Raw genomic sequence first — 12,739 nt, 5'->3', positions numbered from 1 at the left:
CAAAAATGAGAAAAGAAATTACGGATACGAAATTATGAATGAATTCAATAAAATTAGGACTATACTGCCATTCAACTCCATTGTTTATCATTGCTATCGAATGTTTATGGGAAAAATTGAACTTTCTTCACTGTGTGGGACAACTAATTGATCCATGGGAACCGGTTTTTCAAGGATCCGACCAATGATGTTATTGTATATCGCACTATATTGGCATTTGAGAGATCTCTCAATGTATTACCCGTATAGTATCTGAGGAACACACACACACACACACACACACACACGCACAAACACAAACGTACACACAGACGCACGGACCCACCATGTATGTATATATATGTATATATATATATATATATACATGGAACATATACATATATAAAATAAAGTAAATAATTAATATTATATATATAATTTTAATTATTTACTTTATTTTATCATAATCTTTTTAATTGGAAGTTGAATGTACTTGAATATACATACTAAGTAAATTATCTACCAACAATGGCAAAGTTCTGCATTATGCAGAGGACATCAATATGAACAACTTTTCTTAATTTTCTTTCTGTCGGATAACATATTAAAGATGATAATATATTAAGGAGACAGCATCATGTCATCGGAGACACATAAATGATGCATGTGCGTTGCACTCGCGATGTGCGTTAGCTTTCGTATCACACACTGAAAGTGTAGGCTACCTACATGCACTATAAATCTAACCACCTCAAGAGTACAAAAATTGTCATAATCTTACGCGAAGCTCAAGGGTTAGAAGCTTCTGCTCAAATGTAGCAACACAGAGCCGGGGTAGTGAAAAGGTAGTCGTAATTTGCACGCAAGCATAAACACACTCACACAAAAATATTGAATTGAATTATTAAACGGTGTCCATATATATTTAATGTCAGTGTACATAAAAGTAAATTACTAAATATTGTAACATATTATTAATTAATGAATATATGATATAATTCGTTATCTTTAAATATATGATATATTTGTGAAGTAGCAAAGTAATTTCCTTACACGCTGTTTCAAAATGTTTATAAGTTAAAAAAGAGTTAAAATAGTTTTTCTACCTATAAGCTTTTCTTCATATTAATGCCTAACATTTAAATTTCATACAGTGGCGAAGTGTGACATTTTTACGTAGTCATCGCAAGGCTTGCCAAACGTCAGGGACAATCTTTCAATCGTGGAGGGGGAGGGGGGATTTCTACATTGTTAATGATGATAACAGTGTTCGTACAGACGTGTGAAGTAGAAATGGCCAAATTAATTTTCTTCTACGTTGTATATGATCGTAAAATAAGGAAGACTAAACTTTCTTAAATTCTACCCGAAAAATGGAAAAATTGTTAAACGTCTCTCTCCGAAATTCAGGTAGTAAAATTTCTGAATCGAGATTTTAAATTTTCCGGAATCCTGATGTTGTTGACCATCCCTAGTGTGAAAGTAAGATATGTTAGGGAAAAGGTTCTGTCTAAGTAAGTATGTCTGTCACCTCAAGAACAAAAATCTTGATCAGTCTTGTCATTCGTAAGCATAGTAAACACAAAACAACATTGAAGTACTTCGTGTTTTGTAAAGTAAGAACATTATTTTCAGAAAACTATATTTGAACCGCAGGATCAAAAGAAAGAAAAAATTGAAAAGGAGAAATACTGTGAAGGAAATACAATGGATCCAGAACTGCTCCCCCCCCCCCCCTCAGCTCTTTCTAGCACTAACCGTGGGGAAATTTATGCTTTTGCTTATTTATGACGTCACTGAAAGCCTGCCGTGTTTGTAAACAAGGGAGCTGAAAAAAGGCTCCTTATGACCAGACCTTCAATGTACCTTCATATGTAGTGTAGTTTTGTGGATTTCCTAAATTTGTTTCCGATAAATGACAGCCACAAGTTATCATTGTTATTATAATTGTTGTAGGAATTATTAAATATTTATGCTGAATAAGGATTTATGATTTGTATATTTCAGTTTATCACGAAGCAGGTGTACAAGGCCATCTCCGGAAAAGTCCTGCAGAAAGTTGGCTGGAATGAAATATCAAAGGAGAGAAGAACATGCTTACGCCTTTCCAACTTCTTGGAGAGACCTGAAGAGTAAGTTACAAGATATATCATATATGTGTAGATTAACATTAATAAGTAGTGGCTAAGTCGGTAACGCGTGTGACTACCATGCTCAAGGTGCCGGGTTCGATCCCCGGCCGGTTCAAACGTTTCTAACGTTGGAAGCGGCTCCTGCGTCCACCCAGCGTCGAATGACATGGTTACCGGTGGGAAACACTGGGGGGTAAAGGCGGTCAGGGGCGTGATGCTGATCACATCACCACCACTCACGACTGGATCAAGAAAGTGTTGGGCGTTACCCCCACACCCACTATACGCCTTCATGGCGTGGTGCTAAGCACTTTACTTTTTTTTATTACATTAATAAGTAGAGAATATTATCTAATGTATGCTAGTCAGTGTGTGAGGATCACCCTGGCTTTCCACCGTTTTAGCATCTTCTCTCAATGGAAAAGTTTTCCTCCAGGCGTGCTCCCTGATCCCAATAAAAACACTGCTTAAAATATACTATTACTTTTGGGAAACAGATGTTACTAGAATATATCCTAAGAATAATAATTAAAATAAATTATACATTGTGCAGTATGTTCTGAGTAGAAAATTTATAATTCAAAATTATTCAAAGATGCCTGATCTCCCTTTACCTCTGCCAAGTGTATATTTTTCCGTTGCATATTCTGACTGTTGTTTCTTTTAAAAAGAACACAAAAAAAACATTGATGGGGCCTTCTGTGCATAGCGCCCTAGGCTTGAGACCCCTACCCTACCCCTCGCTACGGGCCTGGCACTGATCGAAGATTATTCTTTTAGGGCAGTAGCTGAGGAGACCGGGCTCGTTGCTTGTGGAAGATTCAAGCGTTCAATCCGTGCCTGCTTTGGTTCCCTCAGGCGAAATACGGACAGAGGAGGTAAGATTATATCTTTGAAATTTGAAAGTAATAATATTTTTTATTTGTGTTTCTATTAATTTCAATGTATTCTAAACCCTAGAACACTAACCATTACTCAGAGGCGCAACCACGAATATTTGTCTGGGGGGGCCAAGTACCAGGATAAACGTACTACTATTACTACTACTACTACTACTACTACTACTACTAATAATAATAAAAAAATGTTATTATTATTAGTAGTACTGGTAGTAGTAGTAGTATCAAAGACGTTATTATACTCGTAAATTACGCAAAAAAAGGGTAGAAGTCAGTTCTAAAGCATTTGCGTTGGAACAAAGGATTTGAAATATATTTTTTTCAAAACGTTCAATTTCACATTAATAATGGAAACAAGCAAAGAAACTGTATTTTTGAAAGACAGAAAATGCATGACTAATATAATTCTTTTTTACATATAACGTATATACTATATAGCCTAACTTTCATGTACAAAATATGCTTTACACATATGCAACATGGAGCGACATACAATAGGAAAATTCACATGCAACATGCTAACACAAAATTGTGTACAGTGTTGGCGATTAGGATGGGGGGAGCGAGGGGAGCAGTTGGCCCCAACCTTTTGCCACTGTTACCCCTACACTAGGCTAAACCTTATCTACCAAGGAAAATAAAATGTTCTTGCCCCCCCACACCCGCAGTTTTGGTACCTTGGTCCGTAGTTTTGGAATCCAACCGCCGCCACTGGTTGTGTACGTATTTAAAGTTTCTTTAATACATAATGTACAACAAACATATCTTATTTAAATACATTACATAATCAATGCATCCACCTCATAATAAACCAACAGCAACAATTATGGAAACTGTCTCTCAAATGTGCACGCTCCTTTTCCTCCCAACAAAATGGTCATGCATTTAAGACAAAATCATGCAGAGAAGTTTTACTTCTCTCTCTCTGGTAATTTACAATGCATTAAAGTAAATTATCATTTATTGCGAGCGGAGGAACAATTTTAGATCATTTTTTCTATTCAAATTGAAGACAATATTGATTTAATAGGGCGCAAATAATTTCACGGGCCGGCATGGTATTTTCTTTTCTACAACTTTTTCATTTAGATCGTTCAGCGCCCAGGGCCACTTCCAACTGTCCCCTAGCTACGACTCTGAACTTGATAAGACCAAGAAGAGCAGGGTTGCTAGCGAAGCGAGCAAGAAAATTTTAAGAAATGTATTTTTATTTACATACAATTTGAAATCGACGGAGGCAATGGCCCCTCTGTGCCCACTTAGGTGCCCTAGGCCTTAAATGTTTTGCCTTCCTTGGTCCCCTAGAATTGATTTCCGTCCAAGGTTGGGATGACAATGCCCCATGCCCCCCTGTGGTTGCGCCACTGCAATTATTGGTGTGAACGTGTTCACTAAGCCCCCGAAAATTTTACGATGCTACAAAACCGTTCGTGATTATGAAAACTGGTTTGACGTATGTACTTCTTGGGGGATCTTGTGAAAGTTTGCACCACTGCTTCCATCCCTCTTTCGTCCGATACTGATTTCTTCCTGCCGCACCTTCCCAGCTCACACACAGTTCCTTCCCTCTCAAACTTGTAGCGTAATTTTGTAATTGTTACACGTGACGGTGGCGCAGTATCAAATTCTGCCCGCCATCGTCTCTGCACTTCTTTCATGTTCTCACATTTCCAAAAACACTTTAAAATCCACTTCCACCGTTGCTCAACGGAAAGGTTCCCAGCCATCTTGTCAATTACTTGTCACTACTGGCAACTTAACTGAAATTAAAGAAAAACAAATGAATGGCAACAAGCACTAATCATGACAGATCCAGATACAAAAAGTTCCATCAGGTTATCTGTAATACTTTTTCTGTTATTAACATTCAAATAGTGTAAACCCCTTTGTGGGACACACTGTATTTACAGCAGGATTAATACATTTTCCGTGAATTTCATAACTCACAAGATACTCACAGACTTCAGAAAGTGTCGAATCGGTATGTAAACGGTAAATTTCGTGTTTGAGTCTATTTCACATTTTGCAGTTCATTTCGCATCATTTCGTGACAACACAGGGTAGGAAATTGCACCTCACACCTTTCAGAAACATGAAAAATTAACATTACAATGTATTATTTCACATTTCGTTTTCTCGTCAAAAACGAAATATGCATGCCTCTAATAATTAGTTACCATGAGTGCTGATAATTAACGATTACACTCCAGACTTCAAAACTGAAGCTGTTTGAACAGCAACATGCTCTTATAAGCAATCTTAAAAATCGCGACCCTTAAACATACGCAATTATGGCATTTTTCGTCACTAACACGCATTTAGAATGCTTTTGTAGGCCTTATTGGAAAGTTTTCCTTTCCTTTGACCAATGACAGAGATAAATAAATCTTCAAACAGGACCAATAAAAGTTCATTTACACCGCTTGCATCAACAGATATTAGTAATAAATCGACCACCATTTTGAAAACGTCCGGCATTGCTGAACAACGGAGTATTTTAAATGCCCTCAATCTCTAAAATGGTATTAAGACGGATATTAAACCACATTCCAAGTTTCACGCTTTTATCACTAAAATGCACGATTTTTCTCCTATCCGCCGTACTAAAAGAACAAATTGTAAGGAGAAATTATAAAGCAAGAGATGAAATGCAGTTTACTGCTTTAATCCATCATTTATTACAAATGTATGTGGCATATGATTAATGGTAAGACTTTATTTTGTGCTTAATTGCCTTCATAAAATTTCAGTAAAGATATAGTAATAAATCGGCTGCCATTGCTGACCAACAGAGTATTTTAAATGCCTCCAATCTTTAAAATGATATTGAGACGGATATTAAACCACATTCCAAGTTTCATGCTTTTATCACAAAATGCGCAATTCAGCAAAATATCTGCACATATCGGCCGGACTATTTGGGAGGAAGGACAAACTAGTGACTGATTATAATTACATATAGAAATCCAGCATTGTGCAGATGATCTTAACTGTGAGCAAAAACAAATTCTAACGCTTTACATTTTACATTACACCATTATAATTTGTAATAATTAGGTTTAAGATTTCTTAACCCAGGTAAAACCCAAACCCGTGGCCATGCGGTCTCAGGCGCTGCATTTTGGACTCCGACTGCGGAACGGCATGGGTTCGATTCCGCCTGGCTTCAGTGTCTGGGTTTCTGGCCTGTGTATAGGACCGGTGGCAACTCACCATCGTGAGGTAATTGGGGAGCTACGAGTGAGTAGCGTAATCCGGTCTCGTAAATCTATAACGGCTGAGATTTTGACGTGCTGACCCCACGCCAGCTCATTACTCCAATACTGGTTGAAGATCTCCACACCTCTAGGTAGGATTGTGGGAGGGAGACTGGCAGACAGGAGATTGGCCAAGGCCCTTCCAGGGCTGTCGAGCTGGTAATTTTTATTATTATAATACTGTTATTTTACTTTCACAACTGACACGAATACTATTTTGAAGTGCACATTGAACAGCCACATACCGTGTATGTTGGCTGTAACTAATAGACTGTGATGTGTGTATCACCCCAGTAAATAAATCTGCTAATATTGTAATGATACATAAATTATGAATTGTATTATTTCTTCATGGCTTTCAAAGTAAATTTCACAATAAGTATTTTATGAGCAAAGAACGGTCAATGTAGTATAAATTAGATTTGGTAACTTAATGTAAACACCACAATTTTTGCAGTTTGGATGTTGTGAAGTTTATATAATTTATTTAACTAGTTCGTATTAGGTAATAAATTTCAAAACCGTACGGAGAAGAGTTTGATTAGAATTTGATTGATTGATTGGGTGTTTAAGTCCACTTTATGCGCAGAAAGGCTAATCGGGACTGGACCTAAAATTTGGAATCGGAGCCACTACGTGCCTCCACCGGGTATCGAACCCGGGACCCCTTGAACACAAGGCAACGACTCTACCACTGCGCCATCGGAGAGGTCAGTTTCATTAGAAGGTGCAACTTCTATCGAAATATACGGGTAATGTAACTTCATGCTAGTGTGTTCGTAAAGTGGTATATCAACTTGAAATGGCATATGTTATATACTCAGATTCACTGCTACGGGTTACATGTGCTGCATTTTTCAACAGTGTCAATGTTATTCTCTTATTTTTTTTAAAGAGAAAACATTGTTTTTAAATTATCTTCAGCATTTATTATCATCTATACTTGTGAAGTGGTATACAGTGTTTGTGCAGTCGCCATTTTTAAAGATGCGATTTTAAGGTTTGTGAGAGACCTCTTTTGTTGCCTTCGCGAACTGAAAACGTAAAAAAAATTATGGTAGTTTCGAGTCGGTACACCGCCAGGAAGTGAAGACGAACCAAACTGTCTTGTGAGACTGGCTTTAGTAACTTTTTAAGCATACTGAACGTTTATGAAACCATAATTTTATTTTTTAATGCTTGAAAAATATCCAGATAGACAAGGTTAATACACGGTGTACATTTCAAAAGTACGAAAATTATGTACGTTCAAAGTCTCGGTTGCGTGACCTCTCGGACACCCTTCAGAACAGTCCGTAAATACATTTACATACCAGGTGTGGCAATAAAGTTTCCGGACTCATGATGTAAATCTTTTATTGAAAAAATCAGACAATTGAAATATTGTACCCTTCAATGGAGTCCCCTACCCGATCCATAACCCTCTCCATGAGGATCTCCCACTGCTAGAAGCAGTGTTGCAGGTCATTTTCTGATATACTGTTCAAGAGTCGCGTCGCTTTGGCTTTCACCGCGTCCGCAGACTCGAAACGGGTTCCTTTTAGTGCAGACTTGATTTTTGGAAAGAGAAAAAGTTGCACGGGGCTATGTCCGGCAAGTAGGGTGGATATTCCAACACTGGAATTTTGTGTTTTACCAAAAACGTCTAAACAGATAGCGCGTTGTTCTGATGAAGCATGCATGAGCCATTCTTCCACATGTCTGGTCTCCTTCTTCTCACCCGTCCACGAAGGATCCCCAAAACATTCTTATGATACAACTAATTGACAGTCTGGTTTTCAGGCACCAAATCAACGACCAATTTTAGCGCCTTCTCGATACTGACTTGAGTTTTCGATGAGCAAGGGCGGCCTGATCGTGGATCGTCCCCGACACCTTCTCTACCCTCCTTAAACTGCTTAAACTACTCGAAAACTCGTGTGGAAATAAACACTGATCCTCGCACGGTCCGCTTCTAACAAATGCTACAGCCAGACTGTTCCACGCATGTGCGTAAAAGTTCGTGCGCAGGCAGAGGATAGTCCACAGGTCAGTATCCTACCCAGCTCTTTGTTATCGACTTGACCTAAAATCAATAAGAAAATCAATCCGGAAACTTTATTGCCACACCTTGTATTCGGCTCTTTAATTCTTAATAGAATTCATAGTGTGCCAAAGTCATTTGCAGAAATTCAATAAAGAATAAAAAAGCAACAAACAAAGAAATAAAAACTCAAATAACTTTCGTATTATATTGAAAAATGTATTAATAAGTAGTTATTCCACATGACATTTTTATTCCAGATTCTAAATTATGAAATTTTTTGTTTTGTTTTCAGGTTCTTCAAGAAGTGGAGGCAAGCTATTGTAGTGTCTCCATTTCCTCCTCTCCTCTTCCTCTTCCTCTCCTCTCCTATGTTACTTCCTCTCCTGTCCTATCTGTATCGTAAGATTCTACTTCCTCTCCTCTCCTCCTATGTGTATCGTAAGATTATTTCTTACTTCCTCTCCTCTCCTCCTATGTGTATCGTAAGATTATTTCTTACTTCCTCTCCTCTGCTCCAATGTGTATCGTAAGATTATTTCTTACTTCCTCTCCTCTCCTCCTATGTGTATCGTAAGATTATTTCTTACTTCCTCTCCTCTCCTCCTATGTGTATCGTAAGATTATTTCTTACTTCCTCTCCTCTGCTCCAATGTGTATCGTAAGATTATTTCTTACTTCCTCTCCTCTCCTCCTATGTGTATCGTAAGATTATTTCTTATTTCCTCTCCTCTCCTGTGTGTATTACTTCCTCTCCTCTCCTATGTCTACATTCAGAATGTTACTTCCTCTCCTTGATTGCCTTTCCTCTTTTCTGAGCACAAGCAACTGGATTCTGCAAAGATAGTCTACAAATCGTCCGGAATATGATATTATCACATACTTGAAATTTTATATCAGTAAATATTTTATATGCAATGCAATAAATTTGTTGTAGCGCTTTGTCATTGTGTATTATTTAACAATGAGTCAATGGGGGATCAAGGAATTGCAATTTGGAGGGGCGAATTTCACCGAGAGAAAATTCTAACCTACGCTTGTACTGTTTTATATAAAATAATATATAGTAACTCAGAGTGGCGGCGATAAGAAGGGCAAGTTGTGGTGGCAGTTGCCTCCACTTTTCGCCACTTTTGCCCCCGTACTATGCTAAACCTAACCTAGAAAGGGAAATAAACTGTCTTTGCCCCCCCAAGTTGTTTTGGCACCTTGCCCCCCCCTCCGGTTTTGGAACCCAATCGCTGCCACTGAGTAACTGTAAATAGGAATCAAGTTGATTTCCATATTCTCTTCTCCAGCCGTTCGTTCACAACTCTCGAGACGTTACGAAGAGTCATGAAGCACTTAGTCGAACCTGAAGAAGAAGGAAAAGAAGGAGGGTCATGTGGGATGGTTTTTGCGTGGCTTACTCTGTTACGTATCTCTGACGTCACGAGATTGGCAAGTCTTCACAGTTTCTTGGGTCTCAGCTTCTACTGCCTCGTAGAGCTCCGACACAGTAAATAGTCCCTAACGAACCTACACCAGTTATGTGAAAGAAACAGGGAAATGATTTTAAAAAAGTATAAAATATTACCTACACATGGAAACAGATCTTCATATGAGATCGTTGAAGATAGGCATTCGCTGTTCACTGTTCAAGGCTGACGGGAGAGCAGTTGGGGTGAGGGGAAACTAACACAATCTCTTGCAAGGGTGGAATGACGATTTTTTGTTTGTTGTGAAGCAGTTGACCATCTGGCGCGCAGGCGAGCGAAGAAAGCAAACATGAATTATTGTTCTTTTAACACGTAACATATTTTTCATGGATAGTAAAGCCGTAATTGGATGACAAAAGATTCTCAAACATATATGAAATGGAAGATAGTAAACACAGCCACGCTTTCATCTATCTTGAATCTTGGATATATCATTATGTGGGAGAAGCGGGGAGGCGAAAAGGCTCTCTCTCCTCTCTCTCTCTCTTCAATCTTCCATAAAGAACAATGAAGGGAAAACCGAAAACTGTTCCTATTTTGTATCTACAGTTCCTAATAGAAATTACAATTTTTGTAACTATAATTGGCTTACGCAGAATTTTGTCCCGAGGTGTTTCAAGTTTATTTAGATTTTAGTATTTATAGTAATCACAATACATTGTTTTTATTATAACATTTATTAACAATACTAATCAAATAATATGAACGGTTAATTTTTTCGCTGGATATGACACTAATTAGTTTAAAACAGATCACGAATTAAACATTTCTTCAGTTTGTCCAGTCAGTGATCACAACAGGTTCATTGAATGACCAATGTTCCATATGACATACACATATCATTCTGATCATGCACAATGCTAAAATTGTAGTTTTACAACTTTGATTTTACAACGAACAACGCTCACACTGGAAGAGTAAAGTTGTGCGTTACTGAATTGAAGACTGAAATTGGTAAACGATGTAAGTGCCACAATAATCCAAACACCGTTTTCCACGTTAAACTGAAATGTGCCATGCTTTATCATGTGGTAAACGTGAAAAGTGGCTGGTAGCCCTCTAAGTACAGAGGTTGATTCATTTATATTGAGCTGAATTCGAATGTGCCACCTACTTCGGAAATGCAGTGTTTCCACAACCGGGCGTGTTCGATCTGCAGGCCACCACTATTGCCCGGCATCGGAGTTTCCATTGCAGCTGGACCATGGGTATTGCATCCCACTCCTCGTTACACAGGCCGGAGATGGTGTCGACTCGATGATGGGACAGGCGCCGCTTGAGGAGTCCGAAAGCACAATAGTTCATTGGACTGGCATCTGGACTCTTGACAGGGATCTCAGAGAAGGGAATTGCAGAAATTCCAGTTTCCTGTTCCACTTCCACCGATCACCCGCTAGATGACGTTCATACAGCCTCTTGCAGTTCCTTTCTCGCTCAGCCACATGACACGGTTTCAGGGCGTGCACACTGCTCTTGTGAATGACCTTGAGGCGTAAATACCTGTTAATGGCGCGGTTGATTGTCGCCTGCGATGTGCGGCATTTGCTGGTCATTGCACGCTGTGTGGGGGGATTTTTGGAGGTCGCCATACGCCGAACAACATGCAATAGCGGCTGGGTCCTCTTCACGGGAGGCCGGTGTCTAGCTGCTCGCGTAGGTGTGGTGGGCCCAGGACTCTGGGCCGCATACTTCCATATAATACGAATCACAGTGGCATGACCTACACGAAAATTATGCACTTTACACATTTCTACGATGTGCGACGCATCTTACCGTCGAAAAGGGCAACAATCTACCCCCCCCCCCCCCCCCAGAATCTGTTCAGTTTCGGCGGAATCAGACTACGCTCGACCACACTGCTCTACTGCGTGACTAACGAGATACTGTTGCTTGTGTGTTAAAGCACATTTTCTCACTATGATTACAATGAATTGTATCATTATCTGTTGTACAAAAACGTATGTTTCTTCAGCACATTCTTGGCATTGCCCCCGACTCGTATCGAAAACTAGAAGGTGAACTATATGTAACTTACCGAAAGCAGTGTCTTTCCCCAACGGACATACCGCGCTAAATATACCGGTTTTCGTCCCAACACCGAAGTCAAGCAGCTACGGGTCTGGTAAGAACTTCAATGGGGGACCGCCTGGGGACACCAGGTACTGTTGGAAACCTTTTTTTTAATGCTGATAATGACCTTTTTTGTAACTTGAAGTCAGTCAATCAACCACAGTTTTTGAGGAGGATACGTTCCTGCCTTTTATTTGATGTATTTTATGTGCGTTTTTGTTTAAAAACCCAACCCTTCACAAAATTTGCTTCTCTGTCTTTCAGTTTTAATGTTAACACATCTCTCGAAGGTTGTTAAAGCACATTTTCTCACTATGATTACAATGAAATGTATCATTATTTGGTGTAGTAACAATTATGTTTAATCTACACATTCTTGGCAGTGAACACAAAACGAGACATAACCCGTCTCGTCTCGTGGAGTATATCTATCTTACCGAAAGCAGTACCTTTCGCCAACGGTCATACCGCGCTGAATATACCGGTTCTCGTCCGATCACCGAAGTCAAGCAGCGTCGGGCCTGGTAAGTACTTGGATGGGTGACCTCCTGGGAACACCAGGTACTGTTGGCAACCTTTTTCTTATTTTACGTTGATAGTGACCTTTTTACTAATTTGAAGCCAATCAATCACTGACAGTTTCTGCAGAATCACCTTTTTATAGCTGTCAGCAAATAATATATTTAACAAATGTATGTTAATATATATGAAAATCTGGGAAACTGATGTTTTTTTAGTTTTTTTTTATCATGCTGGGTTGCAGGATGCTGTCGTATTACAGCCGGACGCCATAATTACGGTGGAGAGCGGTGTCTGGATCCGCCGTGTCTCTCTCCGTAGGTCCGGCGTTGGTAGTTTTCGGCAAGGATACGAGTCTGCGTTCTTATGGGGTGTATATTTT

At 39.1% G+C, this 12,739-nt stretch overlaps 1 long non-coding RNA gene and 1 other non-coding gene across 2 annotated transcripts; both read left to right on the top strand.

Annotated features, from left to right (window-relative positions):
* The first annotated feature begins 1,906 nt into the window (after window positions 1-1,906).
* LOC145995220 (uncharacterized) lies at window positions 1,907-8,765 on the top strand. The gene is made up of 3 exons (XR_014442427.1): window positions 1,907-2,111; window positions 2,892-2,989; window positions 8,586-8,765. It is a non-coding gene; the product is annotated as an uncharacterized LOC145995220 (long non-coding RNA).
* Window positions 8,766-12,292: 3,527 nt separating this feature from the next.
* Window positions 12,293-12,411, top strand: LOC145995624 (5S ribosomal RNA). The gene has a single exon (XR_014442670.1). It is a non-coding gene; the product is annotated as a 5S ribosomal RNA (ribosomal RNA).
* Window positions 12,412-12,739: the final 328 nt, after the last annotated feature.

The sequence above is a fragment of the Lepisma saccharinum genome, chromosome 11, assembly GCF_977018435.1.
Source record: "Lepisma saccharinum chromosome 11, izLepSacc3.1, whole genome shotgun sequence".
Classification (NCBI taxonomy): Eukaryota; Metazoa; Arthropoda; class Insecta; order Zygentoma; family Lepismatidae; genus Lepisma; species Lepisma saccharinum.
The sequence above is the reverse complement of the archived record's forward strand: the minus strand, read 5'-3'. Positions and strand labels throughout refer to the sequence as shown.